At 42.5% G+C, this 21838-nt stretch overlaps 1 long non-coding RNA gene across 2 annotated transcripts in view; it reads left to right on the top strand.

Moving 5' to 3' along the window:
• Positions 1-21838, top strand: part of LOC137518745 (uncharacterized) — an 86761-nt gene that overhangs the window by 10622 nt on the left and 54301 nt on the right. For both annotated transcript variants that reach the window (XR_011020887.1, XR_011020886.1), the window contains exon 2: positions 17664-17725. This is a non-coding gene — a long non-coding RNA (uncharacterized lncRNA). The remainder of the gene's footprint in view (positions 1-17663; positions 17726-21838) is intronic.

The following is a 21838-nucleotide window of genomic DNA, read 5'->3' as shown; positions in this document are numbered from 1 at the left end:
TCTATACCCACTATATATAATCAGCCCATATAAGGTACATAGGCCCTTATTCAATTAACTTTTCTCTCAGGAGATAATTTTTCATTTTAGTTAAAAAAAAATTACTTTCAGCACCTAGCAATTGAAAATGTAGTAAAACATAGACAAAAAAGTAATATCAAACTTATTTTGAGCATATTATTGCTTGGTGGGAGCTTTAAAGCAGATCCGAGATGAAAAACTAACTATAACAAGTAACTTGTCTATACATCTTATCTAAAGTTTAGATAGTTTACACATTAAATCTAGCTGCATACAGCTTCAACTGTTTATGATGATTTATTCCTGTGATACAATGAGAGCGGCCATGTTCTGTTTGTCATCATTACATAGGTAATCTGCAACTGCATCTCCACCCCTCAGCCTGTGAAAAATTCACTCCCTCCTCCCCTCTGCCTCTGAAATCTCTGGCTAGTAACCTCCTCATCCGGCTGCCCAGACTGAGCTCCCATAAGCCCTTGCTACATGGCTCTGAGTGCCTTGGCGTTTCAGAGAAGCTGTGGGCGAGGCTTGTTTAGTTTATAGGGAATTAGAGTATTAAAAAAAAAGTATCTGGCTTGAGGAATGCCCTGTAAACTATATATAAGGAACACAATTATGCAATGAATAAAAGTTCATCTTGGATCCACTTTAAGACTGGGTGCGCACATAACATAACATGAAATGCTGCGTTTTATGTCAGGTTTCATTTTATGTTGTGTGCATTTTTTGTGCGTTTTTGCTGCATTTTTACTGCGTTTTTGGTGCTTTGCTTTGACGGTTTTTTACCGCAGCTGCGTTTTTCAAGCGTTTTGCGTGCATTTTAATGCGTTTGCGGTTTGCATATACAAAATGTATGTGTTTTTAATGCGTTTTTTTTTTTTTTTGCATTTTATGCAAATCACTAGGAAGACAACAGGAAGTGGAAATACAGCATACAATTTTTTTTTAACCAAAAACGCATAGAAAAACGCATGGAAAACGCATACCTTTGCGTTTCCATTGACTTTCATTACGTAAGTTTTTGCTGCGTTTTTGAAGATTATTCAACAAAATCTGCGTTTTTGATCTGCATTTTTTCCTGCGGCCCATAGACTTGAATTAGCGGCAAAAATGCAGCGTTTTCCGCAACGCTAGCATTTCTGCTAAGTGTGCACCTAACCTAAAGGTTTTTCTTTATTGACAAGATTTGAAAATATCTCCTTGGTGAAAACTCAGGTGAGAAGTTAATAATAGGATATAGGGCCTGATGCACAAAAGGCCCAGCACACGGCAATTTTACTGGTGCTAACTACATGGGAGTACCGCCTGACACCAGTAGCGTGGCTTAGGAGCTCTTGGCATCAGCGCGAGTTTTACATTGGGCCCCCTCAGGCGCGCTATACATAACAATTGATAAGGAGCACCAAAATGTGCCAAGGACAGCTGCAGTGTCAGAGAGGTGTAAGCTGGGGAGGAGAACAGTCTGTTAATGATTACAACTAATCAAAGCACGTATAGAGGTGATCATTACCAGCTTAGCATCAATAAAGAGCTAATAAAGTGGGCCCCTCTGGTCCAGGGGCCCTGGTGCAGCCACTGTCTCTGCACCCCCTGTTGCTGCGCCACTGCCCTACACAGAGCACAATTACCAGCCATTCATGCATCAGCCCCATTTTCTTTTTTACATCTACTGCATCCATTTTTATCCATTAATCTGCAACAATGTAAAAAAAATATTTGTGTCACAGACTAGACTTGTTAGCATTTATTTTATCTAAACAGCATTGGGTGGCTAGTGGCTGCAATAACCACACCATGTTCAGTAGCCGCCAGGAAGGGAAATGAGTGGTTCATAACGAAGTAACTTCTCTCCAGAAGACACTGGATTTTGTACTAGGTGATCCAGTGTGATGTCATTGAAGATATGTTATATTTAAAGCAAACCTGAACTGAAAAATAAAAGTCATAATAAACATACACACGTCATAGCTACCTACAATTTCTGTGAATGTCATACTCTCCATTAGGGATGGCCAATGACGTGCAAATCATTTTCAGTTGATGTTCGTTTTTAGCTAATTTTGTGAAAACGAATACATCGTGAAAATAGACCATAGATGATATAATGATGAAATAGGTGATAATGCTGCTGCATTCGATTGATCCTTTTTTCAAGCATTTTCAAGCTATGAATATATTTGCATAAAATCAGCATACATATTTGCAGCAACTCAGAATTTGTTGCATCTCAATAATCTATTTTGCACCTTCTGTTCACACCAACAACTCTGAGTGGATAAATGTGTTTTGTGCACTCAGGCTAGTTCAATAATCTGAGGTTTCAAGGCAGTAAATATATAACTTCACATGTCTGAAAGAAAGAGGAAGCCACATGACCAGAATTGGGTTTTGATGGCCACTCATTTGGGATTTGGTATAATAACTTACACACTGCAAAACCTCATTGCACAACACATGCACAAATAAGCGTAACTATCTCATCCCTTAAATACTTAAGATTCTGTATGTGAACTCTACAGGTTTTGTGACTAGTTAACTGCAGCCAAGGCCCTGACTGAGTTTAATTAATTGCAGAGGCTGTGTAACTAATGTCTAGTTGTAAATGGGATAAGGTGACAACACTATAACAGATGTCTGTAGTATTCAGCAGCTGTCTACAAAACATTTACGGTATATTTTAATTATTTACTCCTCAAAACGGAACATGTCTATTGCCTGCACATGCTACTTTTTGCCTTAAAGAAAATCTGTAATGAAAAAAACTCCCCTGGGGGGTACTCACCTCGGGTGGAGGAAGCCACCAGATCCTATTGAGGCTTCCCCCGTCCTCCTCGGGCCCACGGCGGCAGCGAAAATCCTCCCAGAGTGGTGGCGATGTAAATACAGTGGCTTGCAAAAGTATTCGGCCCCCTTGAAGTTTTCCACATTTTGTCACATTACTGCCACAAACATGAATCAATTTATTGGAATTCCACATAAAAGACCAATACAAAGTGGTGTACACGTGAGAAGTGGAACGAAAATCATACATGATTCCAAACATTTTTTACAAATAAATAACTGCAAAGTGTGGTGTGCATAATTATTCAGCCCCCTGAGTCAATACTTTGTAGAACCACCTTTTGCTGCAATTACAGCTGCCAGTCTGTTAGGGTAGGTCTCTACCAGCTTTGCACATCTAGAGACTGAAATCCTTGCCCATTCTTCTTTGCTAAAGATTGTCAGATTGGATGGACAGCGTTTGTGAACAGCAATTTTCAGATCTTGCCACAGATTCTCGATTGGATTTAGATCTGGACATTGGCTGAGCCATTCTAACACATGGATATGTTTTGTTTTAAACCATTCCATTGTTGCCATGGCTCTATGTTTAGGGTCATTGTCCTGATGGAAGGTGAACCTCCACCCCAGTCTCAAGTCTTTTGCAGACTCCAAGAGGTTTTCTTCCAAGATTGCCCTGTATTTGGCTCCATCCATCTTCCCATCAACTCTGACCAGCTTCCCTGTCCCTGCTGAAGTGACGCACCCCCAGAGCATGATGCTGCCACCACCATATTTGACAGTGGGGATGGTGTGTTCAGAGTGATGTGCAGTGTTAGTTTTTCGCCACACATAGCGTTTTGCATTTTGGCCAAAAAGTTCCATTTTGGTCTCATCTGACCAGAGAGCCTTCTTCCACATGGTTGCCGTGTCCCCCACATGGCTTGTGGCAAACTGCAAACGGGACTTCTTATGCTTTTCTGTTAACAATGGCTTTCTTCTTGCCCCTCTTCCATAAAGGCAACTTTGTACAGTGCACGACTAATAGTTGTCCTATGGACAGATCCCCCCACCTGAGCTGTAGATCTCTGCTGCTCATCCAGAGTCACCATGGGCCTCTTGACTGCATTTCTGATCAGCGCTCTCCTTGTTTGGCTTGTGAGTTTAGGTGGACAGCCTTGTCTTGGTAGGTTTACAGTTGTGCCATACTCCTTCCATTTCTGAATAATCACTTGAACAGGGCTCCATGGGATGTTCAAGGCTTTGGAAATCTTTTTGTAGCCTAAGCCTGCTTTAAAATTCTCAATAACCTTATCCTTGACCTGTCTGGTGTGTTCTTTGGACTTCATGGTGTTGTTGCTCCCAATATTCTCTTAGACAACCTCTGAGGCTGTCACAGAGCAGCTGTATTTGTACTGACATTAGATTACACACAGGTGCACTCTATCTAGTCATTAGCACTCATCAGGCAATGTCTATGGGCAGCTGACTCATATACCAATGTTTCCAATCGATTCACTGCGCTTCCAATACCCTATAAAATCAGATTAAAACGCACATAGTGCAAAGTATTGTCTAAAAACACTATAGCTTGCACCCCGTGCTTGCACTCCTGGGGGTAGTGCCACCACCGAATGAGGGAACCAGCGTCACTCTCCCCTCGTGATTGTATCGTATGGGCAGCTGACTGCACTCAGACCAAAGGGGGCTGAATAATTACGCACACCCCACTTTGCAGTTATTTATTTGTAAAAAATGTTTGGAATCATGTATGATTTTCATTCCATTTCTCACGTGTACAGCACTTTGTATTGGTCTTTCATGTGAAATTCCAATTAAATTGATTCATGTTTGTGGCAGTAATGTGAGAAAATGCGGAAAACTTCAAGGGGGCCGAATACTTTTGCAAGCCACTGTATTTGCCTCTCGGGCTCCAGCGCAGGCGCAGTATCTGCTCTTCCCACGGAGATAGGCGAAAATAGCCGATCTCCGTCGGGTTGCTCTACTGCGCAGGCGGGAGTCTCCTGTGCCCAGCGGACCCAACGGAGATCGGCTATTTTCGCCTATCTCCGTCAGAAGAGCAGCAACAGCGCCCCCGCTGGAGCCAGAAAAGGTAAATATTGCACAGGCTGGCGGATTTGTCGCCTGTGCGTTCCGGGGGCTGCAGCGAGACCGCCGTGGGACACAGGAGGACGGGGTAAGCCTCAATAGGGTCCAGAGGCTTCCCCTACTGAGGTGAGTACCCCCCAGAGGAACTTTTTTTCAGTACAGGTTTTCTTTAAAGCTCTGTTTGTTGGTACACAACGCAAAGCAGGTCTTACCTGGTAAAAGGATATATCCAAACTTTCTGACATGAACCAAGTTATAAGGTAAGCCCCCTAAATCACATACTTAGGGTTCTTTTGCACTGCAAACGCAATGCAATTTCTTTTTGCAAGGCAAATTTTTTTGTGATTCAAAAGAAGAAATTAAAAAGGAGTGCAGCATGCAGGACGTTTGCTATTGGACGAATTTGGAGCGCAATTGGATCGCAGTGGTATAAAAAAGGGTTCCTGCAAATTGAAGTTGTCCTTGTGTTTTGGATTTACATGGGATCAGAAAAAGATCACAAAACTCAGTAAATTCTCTCTCACTTAAAGTGTACCCGAGGTTAGAGACAATTGGAGGCTGACATATTTATTTCCTTTTAAACAATGCAAGTTGCATGGCTGTTCCCTTGGTCCTGTTATTGTTTAAAAGGAAATAAATGTGGCAGCCTCCTTATCAATCTCGCCTCAGGTTGCCTTAAAGCCCATGACACATGAATGTCTGGCTCCTTTGCTGTTCACTGCAATTGAGGAATCACCCAAATGCTACTAATGATTAGAGCTAGTATCAGCAGCATATCTGCCAGTGCTGAGGCAACAAAAGACTGATTTCTAACAACAATGCACCCCCATCCAGGTAAAATGACTGTAATTTGGGGAGCTGTCACTAGCAATGAGATTATCTGTGTAATGGGCTTTAACACTGGTAATGTTTAAAGTCAAACTCAATCTCTTCAGTTAAAGGGAACCTGAAATGAGGGATACAGAAGCTGCCATCTTTATTCTCTAATAAACAATGCTAATTTCCTGACTTTTGTGTTGATGCTGTACACCTCTTCTATCCTAACCACTTCGGTATCAGCACTCTCTGGCCCCTTAACCCTCCTGGTGGTTAATTAAAACCGCCAGGGGGCAGCGCAGCACTATTTAAAAAAAAAAATTCCATTAGGGCTTCCCCGTCGCCATGGCGATGAGCGGGGTGACGTCATGGACGTCGTGACGTCAAAGGGAGTCCTGATCCACCCCTCAGCGCTGCCTGGCACTGATTGGCCAGGCAGCGCACGGGGACTGGAGGGGGGAGGCGCAACGCGCCGAGCGGCAGCTAATCGGCGCGGAGCGGCGGCGATCGGAGTGCACATGCAGCTAGCAAAGTGCTAGCTGCGTGTTGCACAAAAAAAAATATGCAAATCGGCCCAGCAGGGCATGAGAAATCCTCCTACGCGGCATAGCCCGAGCTCAGCTCGGGCTTACCGCCAGGAAGGTTAAGGACCAGAAACCACTGGTACAAAAAACGGGGCCTAACAATGCCAGGATTCATGGACCCGCCGCTACCGCTGATCTCACCACTCTCCTGTGGCTGAAATTCACTTGCTCTGCTGTCGCTATGACAGCAGAGCTCTATGAGCTAGTCAGGAGCTGATTTCATTGGCTTTTATCCCTGTGATCAATGTAAGCTAATAAGACTGACAGTAATCACAGGGTCAGGAGCCAATGAAATCAGCTCCTGACTGGCTCACGGAGCTCTGTTGTCATAATGACAGCAGGACGAGTGGGCTGTAGCAGTGGGAGAGTGGTGCGAGTAGCGGGAGCGTGCGGCGGGTCCCAAACAGGGCGTAAAATAGCGCAATTAGCATCATTAGGAAGCAGTTAAGTCACTGTCCCCAGTTACATTTTAAATTTTTGTGGCTTTTCTCGCTATATCGTTTAACAAAAATTAGTTAGACGATCTTTAGCAAAGTGCGGCGATCGTGACCGTCATGACGGATCACTGAGTGACCGATTGCTCAAAACCCCATAATAATTTTATAGTGATCATTTCAACATTAGTTTAAATGATCTTTGGCATCATAATAATGCAATAATGAAGATGAATCGGGGCACGTTTGCTGGTTGCGGCTGATCCCTATCCATTCACCTTGGTACATATCTTATATTTGAATGATGACTGTTACAGCCATTAACAGTAATCATTCATAAAAATAAGAAACAATGCTAGGTAAGTAAGGCTTTGTTGAAAAGCAATGCGAAATTGCACATAATGGTTTTTAATGGCGATGTGCACATTTATTTGTTTTCCGGATGTAATTCATGAGCGTAACAAAAACTGATTTTCCTATCACATAAAATCTCAATGTGCATACGATTCCCATAGACGGGTAGCAGGTGCCGTCAGTCTATGGTGGACAATAAGTGTGCAAAGGAGCACAAAGGATGCAAAGAAATGCCCATGAGAAAATGCCAGTGTTTTCCACGTGTGGCCTCTCCATAACTGTGCCTCTCTCACAGCAGTTCTGTGTTACCTCAGATCTGTGTTCTGAGGTGACAGGAGCTGCGCCCTAACTCTCACCTCAACCCTCCTATAACTATGCCTAACCCTAAACACCCCTCAACTACTCCCAACGCTAACCAGGCCCTATCTGAATGAACTGCAAAAAAAACAGACGCACCTTGAGAATAGTAGATTGCTGTGCATCCAGTTTGTTATCAAATGACGTATATGTGACCTCACTTTAATCATAATGAGTTGTAGAATACATTTTGATGTGCCTTATAGCTTGGACCCCTGTCACATAAAGAAAAGGTAGGGACAATTCAATTCATCACTCAAAATGTCATTTTCAAAATTACACTTAAACTTGGGAAACTTTCAGCAAAACTACATGAGCTGGTAGCTTATAAAACACCCACTTTTGAATAGCCCTGGTTGTTAGCTTTCCACAGTGGTGACATTTGTGGCCTTTTTCTGATGTCCTGAGTCTTCTGGGGCTATGCAAACAAATAATTGCACTGAAACAATTAGTGCAAAAAAATGGACTGCAAAAAAATCCATAGGCACACCTTAAGAATAATGGATTGCTGTGTATCCAGTTTGTTATCAAATGACCTATATGTGACCTCATTTTAATCATAGGGTTGTAGAATACATTTTGATGTGTCTTATAGCTTGGAACACTGTCACATAAAAAATAGGTTGGTACAAACTCAATCCATCATGGAAAACAAATGCCATTTTTAAAGTTATCACCAAACTTGGGAAAGTTTCAGCAAAATGACACAAGTCACTTTTGAATAGCCCTGATTGTTAGATTTCCATAATGGTGACATCTGTGGCCTTTTTTTTTTTTGCTGTTCAGACTCTTCTAAGGCTATGCTAAAATATTTTGTGGAAAAAATTGACCAGTACAAAGCCTGCTTAGAGTAAATAAAGAGAAAAAAAGAGCACTCCATAGTGTATCAAATGGGAAGGATCCTCTCTCCTCCTGCAGATAAGTTCACCGGGCTGTGGCTAGCAGTGCGGGGTCCGATGGCGGGTACAGTGGTAGATCCTAGGTTCAGCAAGCCCTTGACGTTATTACACGTTTCAGCATACAATGAGTTCTAATTTTTTGAGTTTCATCTCATCTGTACTCTCACAAGTATTCCTCCTTCATCAGCTATGATGAGACACACAAGGTGCGCATAATGACGTCAAGGGCACGCTGAACTTCGGATCCACCTGCCGCACTTCCACTGACAGTCCCCACCACCGGACCCCACGCTGCTGGCCACAGCTCGGTGCAGGAGGAGAGAGGATCCTTCTCATTTGATACAAAGCCTGTTTTAAACCTTGAATTGTAAGTAGAATTTTTTGTGTACACCTGGATTTTTTTTTTACTATGGAGCGCTCTTTTTTTCTTTAGTATCTGCCACGCCCCCAAAACAAGAGCTGCACCTTTGTGGAAAACAGGAGGACTTTGTGGGTTTCCAGCCTCACAGAGTGCAAGATATACTGCCTTTTTGTTTAGAGTAAATGGCCTGCTATATGCCCAACTAGCCATCAACTGAGTGATATGTGGTATAATTTTAATTGCGTCAAATTTTCAGACAGGAAGAGGCAAGCTTGTTGTGATGTCCCTGCCAATCGCCATTCCTTTACCACCTCTTCTCTGCCCCATTCACTCCCTTTTAGGGACAGGAAATTGGGTGGGTGATAGGTGAGAATGACTCTTCCTGTTTAAAAAGTTGACTTTAGCCAGAAGTCAGATTTTTCAAGGAGTGATTATGGGGAGGGGGGAATGAGGATAGGAATGGACAATGCACAGAGCTTTGCCTCGGGTCAGGCATCCTTGAAAGCAAACTCTTCAAACCGCATCTGAACACTATTTCCTTACAATTTGTGTTTTCATGCTGGGTTTTCTATTGTATATCCACCAGATAAGTAGATATTCACCTCACAGATTACTAACAAAGTATTTATTAACTTGCTATTTTAAATCCAATCTGTGGGGAGGGGGGGGGGGTAATTTTATAAACAGGTTTTTGCATGATTTCAGTGTTTTTCTTTTTAAACTGTTAACCCTTTGTGGTAAGGAAAAGGTCAGAAAATTACCCTTTTAACTTATTCAAGTACGTGGCTATCTGTTAACCCCCTCATTAAATCCCAGTTAGAGGCTGAAACAAAAAAAACAGACAGCAGCGCAGTGATGCCTAGTTTATTACTGCTCTCTTTGTCTCTCCTCTGATCGCTATTACTTTTTCATAGTATAGGGAATGCTTGTGTCCTACACCCCATGCTGGAGCTGGTACTGCAGCTCTTCTCCCATTCCCACCATTTCCAGCTTCCAACCACTAATGCTAGGTGGCGTGTTTGTATGCGCACCATCTCTTAATAATGTATAAGAGATTAGGACTGGGAAAAAGTGGAAAAGAGCCTTGATACTAGTTTAGTATGTAAGTGGTCCTCCTTGATTGGATATGTTGGAGCACTTATACCATACACTATGGTAAATAACAGGCATAGCTTAGGTTTTGTGGCCCCAAACAGTACACAATTTGTGCCCCCCCCCCCCCGTTCCAGGTAGCTGCAGTGAAAAAGTGTCATGGCACGATGTGGGCGGAGCCAACTGCATGACACTAACATGTCAATATGGTCTAAAAATCTCTGAAGAACGCCAATGTAATTAAGGCAGTTCTGATGGCAGTGATGAGCTCCGAATGGATTCCGAATCGATTTCGACTCAAAATCATTCAGGATCCAAACGCTAATTACTGCACCTGAGTGGGCGGGTGAGGGAAGGTTAACTTAGCCAGACTTCCATCTTCTTTAATCAACATCTAATTACGTCCCATGTTATGTTCCAATTCGCATTACATGACTACCATGCTTCCTCATTTAATCCGGCAGGAGGAACCGTGGGTCACACGTGACGTGACATGGGACGCAACTAGATGTGGATTAAAGAATACGGAAGCCTGGCTAAATTAACCCTCCCTCACCCGCCCACTCTGATGCAGTAATTAGCGTTTGGATTCCGAATTATTTCGAATCAAAATCAATTCGGAATCCATTCGGAGCTCATGACGGTCTCATGGCAAAAAAAAAGGTCATACTCAGTACTAGCAAGACATACCTAATAAAGTGACTAGTGAGATACAGGTAGTCTCCGGTTAACGAATGAGATAGGGACTGTAAGTACATATTTAACCTGAATCCGTTATTAAGTCGGAACACTGTCACCTCTGTGCCACCTCTGTTCCCCCTGTGCCTTTTTGTCACTCTCTTTTCTCCCTGTGCCACCTCTATCCCCCCCCCCCCCTCTGTCACCTCTTGTTCCCCCTGTGTGTCTTTCATCCCCCTGTGTCCCCTATGTTCCCCTTTTACAGCTCTTGTGTCACTTCGGCCCCCTTCTGCCAAAACTCACATGGCCCCAATCCAGCACCGATCCTTGCCGCTCTCCTGCTTGCCGTTAAGCTCTGGTGACTGTGATAACTTCTGTCAGCACCTCTGACGTCATAACAGGCGCTGGCTGGAAGTAACTATGGTGATGGGACGCTTATCGGCCAGCAGGAGAGTGGCAAGAATTGGCGATGGATCAGGGCTATGTAAGTTATGGCAGAAGGGGCTCAGGTTGCAGAGTACAGGAAGGGAGACAATAGGCAGAAGCCGGGGGTCACACAGCACACGGCAGCCCAGCTTGGAGAGGCTCCATCTAAAGGGACGCATCAAGCATGGGCATGCCTTGCTTATACACTGGTGGTGCCTCTGGTAAATGAAGGAAAGTCAATCATACAGAAGGGAAGTGCTGAACTAGTCAGCACTATACCTCCTGTTTGTTTTTTTGTTTTAGGGTTTACCTTCATGGAACATACCTTTCCTCCCCCCACAATTGAGCACATCCACACTTCAGTTTTATGGCTCATGTAGATTAGGATATTCTTTAACATTGTGACAAAGGGGTGTCACAAGTAGTAGAGGGATTGTTGGATTTTCCACCCTCCTTCGTTTAGATATGTTGAAACAATAGATGTCAAGCAGATTCAACCACGCTGATCTAATTGGCTGGGAAAAAAAAGATACATTTATGGCCATCTGTAATATACAGTATATGTACGCTTGGTTGTCTATATCAATATAATTTATAGCTTTGTGTGTTGTTATACCTACTCCTGTACACTATTGGATAATTTGAATAAAAATCTAATTAAAAATACAACCATTTGGCTGAAAAATCTATTGGTCATTGATTGTGAAAGGTGGTTCTTATTTTACTCATGCACAAGCTAGATTAGCGCAGTGGGCAATCCTCAGCTGAATAGCTTAATATTACATCTAGCTATACAAGGCTATCGGTGGTAGTGTTCCAGTCAGTATCCAATAGGATATTCTCCCAAAGCTGTCCATACTCCATACATTCTTGATTGAACAAACTTGCCACTTGTGTGTAGCATGAGAACTTACCAAATCAATCTGTCATCAGTCTCCCAGCGGTGGTCTCCGCTAGGAGACTGTTAGACAGTGAAACTGCCGTCTATTTACAGTGTACAGCGCTGCGATCTACAGCAGCGCTGTACTGGGGACAGCTGTGTGGCATGGCTGGCCTGCTGGCAGGCTCAGGGGTGATCCGCGGTCATAGGCTTATGCCTATGACAGCCGATCACAGTCTAATTTGTTAAAAATGGCCTGGTCACTAGGGGGGTTTAACTACTTATCACACCAAAAAGATTTATATCTTGTTTTTTTCACCACCAATTAGACTTTCTTTGGGTGGTACTTTTTGCTAAGAATTATTTTAATCTATATGCATTTTAACAGGAATAATAATAAAAAAAATTGTTATTTCTTAGTTTTCAGACATTATAGTTTTAAATGAAAATGTGCTACTGTGAGTAAAACCTACACATTTTATTTGGCCATTGGTCCCCGCTATTACAACATTTAAATTATATCCCTAGCACAATTATTTGGAAGTAAAGATGTATTTTTTTCTTCTTACACTATAACACTAATAACAGAACCTGATTTGCAAAAATAACACTAATATACCCTCATGACATACATATTTAAAAAGTTGAGTCCCTAAGGTTACTATTTATGTATTTTTTTTAAAATGGTACTTAACAAGTGCTTTTTTTATTACAAGTGTTCTATTTTGGTAATTATGGAAGAGGAGGAAGGTAATTAATGGGCTGTTTTATTTATTTTATGTATGCAGGTGTAATTTTACTATATTCCTGTGTACTGTGAACCGTACATAGGAAATGCTTTATGTATGCTTTTACTTTCACCGATTGGTATACTAATGGGCAGAGACCTGAACGTGTGAGGGAGCCCAGGCAGTGGCGATCACAGTGAGGTACATATATCTACACCCCTGGGGCTAAGATGAAGTCTGGGGGGGGGGGGTGGTAGATATACCGTAGTAAAATTTATAAGTAGTTAAAAGGCACTTTATTGATAAGGTGTGAAAATATCACCTAGGAGAAAACTTAGGAGAACAAGTGAATTTGTACAGGTAGTCCCGGGTTAACAAATGAGAGAGGGACTGTAGATTTCTTCCTAACCTGAATCTGTCCATAAAACACTGTGCCTTGTCTGTCCCTTGAACCTCGTCTATGCCTCCAGTGTCCCCCTCTGTGTCACCTCTGCCCCCCTATGCCCTCAGTGTACTGCAGCAAAATGTCATTTTACCAGTTTAAAAAGACATTTTTCCTTTGAATTTTTTAAAATTGATTTTCTCAAAAACTACAAGGTTTTTTTTTGAAAAAAAACTTTTCCACTTGTTTCCTCAGAATCAAATTTCAAATTTTTAGGCCGTTCTCTGGTTGAACTCGATGGACGTATGTCTTTTTTCAACCCAAATAACTATGTAACTATGTATTTGCGGGTCATTTGTAAGTCAGGTGATCGTAAGTTAGGGACTACCTGTGCATGGGTCATAATCTCTCCATTTTGTGATATGCCAAACACAAATAAAGTTTGTTGTATGTCAAACGCAAATAAAGCTGCTGCCTCTAAGCCACAGCATGTACACTTCACTTTTAGCTTATGCTCAAAAAAAGAAGGAAACATTCCAGAACAATGTTTATTATTCAAGGCCAAGAAGCATTTTTTTTTTTTAAATCCTGACAACGCTTGTTAATCCTGACGTATTGACCAATTTGAAGTGTGATTTTAGTGATAGGTCTTCTATGACTTTCCATGCTGCAGCCCCTCAGGCCCTTGCATGTCAGCATGGTGCAGTCACTAACCTGACTGTAAATGCTTTTAGTGTTTCAGCCTGGTAATGGACTGATTGTCAGTAAATAGATTTCCAGAACTGTGCACTGTGCCTCTGCTTACAACATAAAGCACTTAAGGTTTCATCTTAGAAAGCCATTGATATGAAACAAAAAGGCCCTGATACAATTACAAGTCATTTTGACTCAATTATTTATTGCTGATTACCTAAATTACCTATTTATTGCATTATGATATGTGTTTACCCTGCTTTATAGGGTAATTTTAAAGGCACAAAAGCCCAACAAGCAGACTCCACTGCTGTGTCTCATAATTACTCTGATGAGGTTTAAAGGCATTTTACATTGGTGGATTTTAGATAAAAGCTCATTTAATATGGTTGTCCAAAGGTAACAATGCAAAGTACATTAACCTACGACAATCAATTTCTAGCATTCCCCAATTTTGGGCAGTAATGAATATAAAATATAATTTCAGATTTTTTGTACTTTTCAGCATTTTTTAAAGAACAAGTGACACCCATGCTAACCAGAGAAATAAAAAACACAGATATAAGTAGATAAATACTGGTTCTACTTACATAACAAATGTATTGCACTGTTCACGTTATGATTCCTGTGAATTTTATAAAGGAAAAGCAGAGAATCCTATTCCAGACAGTTTCCATCTTGGTTACCTTTGAATGAAGCTAATCCTGACATCATTTCCTCCCTCACTCTTTTTTCTCTTCTTGCTAATTGTGTATTTGTTACCCGCTCTCCTCCCACTGAGGTCTATACTAGGAAGTGCACTGTCTTATGTCATTAGAAGGAGAGGGAAATAAAGGGATGAGGAGGAATATATTATAGATAAAAAGACCCCTCCCCCCCAGCATGCAACTGTTTTGCCAGCCAATGGCAATGGCAATTAAAGGGCCAGTGCTCCTAAGGTATGTGATAACTTCAAACCATAACAGCAGAAAAAGTTTTGAAAGTTTTGAAAGTTTTGAATGCAGGATTAGCATCTATGTCACTTAATACACTCAGACCAGTTGCTTATGAAATTTGATTTTTATGGTGACAATTCCGCTTTAAGAGACAGCTATTGTGAAAAAACGGTAACATTTAAATTACGTGTATGTAAATGTATAATATATACATTTGTCCCAGAGTAAAATACACTATAATGTACTTTTTCCTACGTTGCTGTCTACATAGTAAAACAGTAACAGATCTCACAGGTTTTGGACTAGTCCATCTCCTAATGAGGGTTTCTTAGGGTTTTCTTTGTTTTCAAAAGCACCTATTGAACGGCAGTTGCTCAGACCAACTGCCAAAATAATGAGCAGATGAGTAAGGAGGCCAGCCAGCATCTTTGTATAGATCCTTTCCAGGGTAGAACGGGTCATGCTAATTAGACAATGCACACTACGCTGACAGTGATAGTAATGCTGTGCACTGCCTGTGCATGGAACAGTGCTGTGCACTGCCAGTCCACGGTAATCTTAACCACTTCGCGTCCCTGGTGTTTTCCCCCTAAAAATCCAGAGCAGTTTTCTATATTTCACTCTCCTCCCATTCATAAGCCAATAACTTTATCAATACGTATCGATCTATACCTTGTTTTTTTGGCCACCAATTAGGCTTTCTTTGGGTGGTACTTTTTGCTAAGAATTATCTATTTTGTATGCATTGTAAAGGGAATAATGAGAAAAAAAATGAAAAAAGTCATTATTTTTCAAGTTTCAGACCTTACAGTTTGAAAATAAAAAGTGTTACCATAGATAAAACCCACGCATTGTATTTGCCCATGTGTCCTGTTTATTTCAACATTCAAATTATGTTCCTAGTACAATGTATGGCGACAATATATTATTTGTAAACAAGGGTGTATTTTTTCAATTTTTTCGCATTGTACTTTTTTAGTAATTACAAGCCGTATTTGACGATAAACACAAGGAGGGTTTGGATCAGCACCCATCAACAGAGTGAAGCGAGTGCCCAATCCCACCCTCTAGGTAATGTTAATGGACAGTTATCTCAGATAGATAACTGTCCATTAACATTAGGTGAGATTTTTAAGTATCTTTATTTCCAAATATTTGTAGGTAGTAGGAGTGATTTTACCTAGAGGGTGGGATTTACTGTGTGTCACATAGTTCCCCATCAGGTCCTCCTCACTGTTGCTGCACTATGATTGGATGATTCAAACGCTGACAACTGATTGGTGCTGATAATGTATATAATGAGTGGTGGAAGGTTAAGATGTGTATTGTAGTTTTGACAACTTGATAAAGAGCATGGTGGCTCGAAACAGCGGTCTGTCGTTGTTGTACTGCTGCTTTTAAACTGATGTGATTAATAAAGAGACGTTTGCTTACATCGTTGGTGCCTGCTCCAAGTGGACTTTCTGAAGCCGTATTTGACAAAATAACAGTAATTTACCCTCATGGCATACATATTCAAAAAGCTAAACGCATTTATTAGCTTCCACCCCGTAGTTAACCAGATGTGCCCCTTTATTCCCCTCCGCCATACCCCCCCCCCACCCATAGATAACCAGGTGTGCTACTTTATTACCTCTGCCCCCCCATAGATAGCCAAGTGTGCCCCTTTATCGCCCCCTCCCGGTATAAACAGCCAGATGTGCCCTTTATTAGCCCCTCCCCATATAAAAGGCCCAGATGTGCCCCTTAATTAGCCAGATTCACTTCTTTGTCCTCCCACCCCCATTGATAGCCAGGTGTGCCCCTCCCTTCTTCCCCTCCAACAGATAGCCAGATGTACCCCTCTATCCCCACACTTCTCCATGGATAGCCAGGTGTACCCTTTTTTTGCCCCCAGTATAGCCAGATGTGCCCCTTATTAGCTCCTCCCCCCAGTATCAACACGTTGATATGCCCTTTTGACCCTGCCATGGACAGCCTGGTGTGCAGATTTATTCCCCCCCCCCCCCTGCACATAGATAGCCAGGAGTGCCCCTTTGCTCCCCCCACCCCCATAGCTAGCCAGGTATGCTGCTTTGCCCCATAGATGGCCAGGTGTGCCTCTATGCCCCCCTCCCCCATTAATGGTAGGTGTGCCCTTTAAATCCCCTAGCTAGATGGGCTGCAATGTAATGTACACATAACACCCTCTCCCAAAAAAAACCCCATGCAGCGATTGGGCAGCAGGCAGGATTAGCAGCATGTAAACAACATACCTCACCTCGTTCCAGCGCGATCAGCCTCCCCTCCATGCATCACCGCTGCCAGTGTCATTATGCTGAACGGATCGGGTCCCGGCTTAATGACGTCATCAAGCCGGGACCCGATCCATTCAGCATAGTGACACAGGCAGCGGTGATGCACGGAGGGGAGGCTGATCGCGCTGGAACGAGGTGAGGTATGTTGTTTACAGCTGCTAATCCTGCCTGTGTCCCGATCGCAGCATATGGGAAGAAGGGGGGCAGGTGGCTCAGTACAGGGGATCGGGTGGGGGGTGGGAGGATCAGACATCAGGAAGGGGATCCTTGATTAGTGTAGGATGCATAATGGATGTTAATGAGCCCAGGTGCGTGCTAGCACGCACACTGTGCTCATTAAAGTGCAATAACTTATATTCACATCGTGTGGCTTTCAGGAGCCACTTAAGACGACGTGAATATACTGTATGCAGGATGGGAAGTGGTTAACATAGGTTAGTGAATTCCTTTGACTTGTATCCCCATAGAATACTAGCTTAAAATGCTTTGTAAATACCCAGGTGTTTTTTCCTACAAATGTGATGATACTCTTATGTTGCATTGATTTCCATTCTGCTACACTCTCATTTTTGTCTCTTTCTTTGTGTAGTGTTATGAAGGTTTGCTTTGGATGAGGCTAGAGTAGCCTGGAAGTGATTTTCATGTTTTAGGAAACTGAGTTGGCGCTGCTCCTTTGTAGTAATTTTGCCAAACTGCTCACTCCTGGAAACATTTGCCACTGTTCCAAGCCTCTTATATGAAGTTAGTGGATTACGCCATAGTTCAGAGGAGTCCCAGGGATTTAGAAATTGCTCTGGAACCCTTTCTAGACTAATACATTTCAACTTTTTTCTTATCTCTTTTCTTATCTCTTCCAGAATCCCCCAGTCGAAGTATGGCATTACTGAAGAACTGTTGTGATGTCTTCTCCATTCTCATAGTAAGGATTTATAAATAGCAAGGTTTTGAGTGATCAGCTAAGTAACATTATGAATTTCACTTAGTCATTTAGTTGAAGAAACAACTAAGAGGGCAACTCATTTTGCAATAGGTTGTTGGATAGCATTGTTTAAATGTGTTTTTCTTGTACGCATAATGAAATGAGCTCCACTTTGTTAAACAAGATATGTTACAAAACTCTGCCTTTGTCTTGATATAGCATCTAGAAAATATGCAGCTTTGACACTGCACAATACATTTCTCCAGTGTAATTTAGAATACAAACATTGATTTCCTGCCTTATCAGGTCCCATTTAATAAGCAGAAAAAATAAGCTAATAACAGTTGTAGAGAGCGTTGTTTATTTCCAGTGCTAACACAGCCACCAATTGCCATCACTATTTTTGGGTAGAGATAGATGTGTCTAGGAGAACTCATGGAGAAGCATCAGTTTGGTCAGATGATAGATATGTAAGTCTCTGATTTGCTTGTCATGATAATGTGCTAAAACAGTATGTAATCACAGCAAATCCCAGTTTTGCAAATGTGTCAGCTGATCAAAAAATCACATGCTTCTCCATGAGTTCTCCCAGACATGACCATCACTATTTTTAAAATGTGGAAAGAAACCTACACAACTTGAACGAGCTTGCGTAAATATAGGTAAAAGTTTAATATTCCATACAGGTGATGTCATTGCCCGAGATAAATCCATAACTTTAAAGGCCTGTACCTACCTGGAAATTTCCCCAACGATTTTTCCAATGACCAGCAATTTTTTTTGAGCGACGAATGATCATTTCCGCGATCTCGTGGCATGAGTACAGGTGTACGATCATGTAAAACATTAATATTCCATGCAGATCATGTCATTGCCTTGGATAAATGCAAAAGTTGAGTTCTTACCTGGGGCTTCTACCAGCCCCCTGCAGCCATCCTGTGCCCTCGTAGTCACTCACTGCTGCTCCGGTCGCCGCCGCCAGCTAGTTTCATTTTTGCTGACTCGGAATTGGCGGGCTGCTACACATACCTTTGCATGCGTTACCTCTGGTGCAGACGTGAACGCGTATCTTTGTACGTGTTGCACCTACACCGAAAAATGAAACTAGCTAACAGCTGGGGAACTGGAGGAGACGTGACTGACGTCGAGGGCACAGGATGGCTGCAGGGGGCTGGTAGAAGCCCCAGGTAAGTGAAACTCATTTTTTTTGGGGGGGGGGGGGGGGGGGGGGTTTAGGTTTCCTTTAAAGCTACAAGGCAACAGTTCTACAAAGCTGTTTCCTTCCATTCTTCTCTATCCTACATTGTCCACTCATCTCTGCATATAAACAGAGTGTTTTGACATAGGAACTGCAGCAAATTGGTGGAAAAAATTTTGCAACACAAATCTGTTTACATAATTGTGTAAATAAAGAAAAAAAAGACCTTTTAGATTAATGAAGTAATAATTTAAACAAATTGGGTTCACTGCTAATATACAATATGCATGGCTTTCACTTAAATAAAATAGAGAAAATACAATAACAGGAGAAATCATAATAGAGACATATATTTTACATCATTGATAACATCATTGACGCCAATTGGTGTTAGGCTGCGGCCGCGCCCATCAGCGTTAGGCGGTCCCCAAGTAGTTAAAGGACAACTGAAATGAAAGGTATATGGAGGCTGCCATATTTATTTCCTTTAAAACAGTACCAGTTGCCTGGCAACCCTGCTGATCTATTTGGCTGCAGTAGTGTCTGAATAACACCAGAAATAAGCATGCAGCTAATCTTGTCAGATCTGACAATAATGTCAGAAACACCTGATGTGCTGCATGCTTGTTCAAGGTCTATGGCCAAAATTATTAGTCACAGAGGATCAGCAGGATAGCCAGATGACTAGTATTGCCAAAAAGTAAATAAATGTGGCAGCCTTCGTATCCCTCTTGCTTCAGTTGTCCTTTAATTACACTGGTTAAGAGTTTTGTGCAATGCCATAACTGATTATCTTTTAGGTGCTGTTTTTGATTGCTATTCTTGAAATGAACAGATATTTAAAAACGTGTAAGGTTGTGTGTCCACCTTAACACTGAAAGAGGAACGTATACAATCTGAGGTTCCAACACCCAACCACAGTCAGAGAAACTTGTTGTATACAGTCCAGTGTTCTAAGGAGTGCAAAGATTTAAACAGTGTGTAGACCAAGCAATTCTATTATTATTATTATTATTATTATTTATGTGTTTATATAGCTTCAACAACTTCCGCAGCACTTTAAATAGTACAGTTATGTCAATAACTGTTCCTCAAAGAGGCTCACAATCTAATCTACAATCAGAATCAGAATCATCTTTATTATCGCCAAGCACACCGCTAGGTGTGCCCGGAATTGCTTGTGGTTCACATGGCAAATGGCAGTTCAGGAACATATAACAACAAACAGCAAACGTATAGAGCAACGATTAGAGTCTTAGGAGGTCAGAATTTACAGGTGTGACAGTCCATGTTTCTTATCAGAGTTTACAGCTGTGATAGAGGGTTGCTCTGGGGGCCAGAGCGTCCTGAGTTCAGTGAGTTCAACAGGAGAACTGCTTGGGGGAAGAAGGTGTTCATGCGCCTAGTGGTTTTGGAGGGGATGGATCTGAAACGGCGTCCCAGTGGAAGGGTCTCGAAGTAGCGTCTGCCCGGGTGGGAGGGGTCGAGTAAGATCTTGGAGGCCCTTGTCTTCATCCTCGTGGAGTAGAGGAGATCTAGCGAGGGCAGGTGGGCGCCGATAATCTTTTCTGCTGCATTTATCACTCGGTGGAGTTTGTATTTGTCTTTGGCGGTTGCTCCTGCATACCAGACGATGATGGAGCAGCAGAGGATGGATTCGATGGTCGCGGTGTAAAAGCTGGTAAGCAGTTCCCGTGACATGCCGAATTTCTTCAATTGGCGTAAGAAGAATAACCGCTGCTGTGCTTTCTTCTGAGTTCTGGTAGTGCTCTGTCCCCATTTGAGGTCGCTTGTTAAGATTGTGCATAGGAACCGTACGCTTTGAACTCTGGAGACCTCGGACCCATTGATGAACACAGGTAGGGGGGCAGGGTGGAGTTTCCGGAAGTCCACGATCAGTTCAACGGTCTTTGCAGTATTGAGAACGAGATTGTTGTCCTTGCACCAATTACAGATCTTCGTAACTTCATTTCGATAAGCATCCTCCCCGTTTCTGTCGATGAGGCCGATAAGCATGGTATCGTCTGCAAATTTGATAACTTTGACAGAGTCGGAGGCCGAGGTGCAGTTGTTAGTATACAGAGAGAACAGGAATGGAGACAGCACGCATTCCTGCGGTGCACCAACGTTGGTGGTTCTCTCGCTGGAGATGTGACTGCCAAGCTTGACCCGTTGTGTTCTGTTGGAGAGAAAGTCCTTTACCCACCTGCAGAGAAGGGAGTCTGACCCAAGATGTGCAAGGTTGTCGATCAGAATGTCCAGACAGATGGTGTTGAAGGCCGAGCTGAAGTCCAGGAATAGGACCCTAACGTAGGCCCCTGGTCTGTCGAGGTGTTCCGAGATGTATTCCAGGCTGACATTGATGGCATCGTCTACTGATCGGTTTTCCCTGTAGGCAAACTAGTGTGGTTCAAGGAGGGAGCTGGTGGAGTGCTTCAGGTGGGCCAGCACCAGCCTCTCGAATACTTTCATGATGATGGGGGTCAGGGCTACAGGTCTGAAGTTGTTGAGCTCCGTGTTCCCTGTTTTTTTGGGGACTGGTATGATTGATGACCTTTTGAAGCAGGAGGGGACCTTCCCTTCCGATATCATAGTCTGATATCCCTACCATAGTCTAAGGTCAGCTTTTGGGGAGAACCAATTAAAGGGACTCCGAGCAGTGCCTGTGGGTATGCCTTTAAGCATACCCACAACTAATTAATTATATCCTCACACCTACCAGCATGATGTTTGTAATTATACCCCCCTGGGTTCCTTGTATTTCACTGCATTGTGCTGAATGGAGCTGCCGACACTGGGGAAAGTGTCGTCCTGTGTCATACAATGCTGAATAAGGAATCCAAGATGGCGGCCGCGATTTTGATCGCAAAAATAGCGAAAACTAAAAGGCGTAGGGTGGCGGTTTATATATAATT

The sequence above is a fragment of the Hyperolius riggenbachi genome, chromosome 5 (assembly GCF_040937935.1).
Source record: "Hyperolius riggenbachi isolate aHypRig1 chromosome 5, aHypRig1.pri, whole genome shotgun sequence".
NCBI classification, from domain to species: domain Eukaryota; kingdom Metazoa; phylum Chordata; class Amphibia; order Anura; family Hyperoliidae; genus Hyperolius; species Hyperolius riggenbachi.
This window is presented reverse-complemented; position numbering and strand designations above follow the sequence as displayed.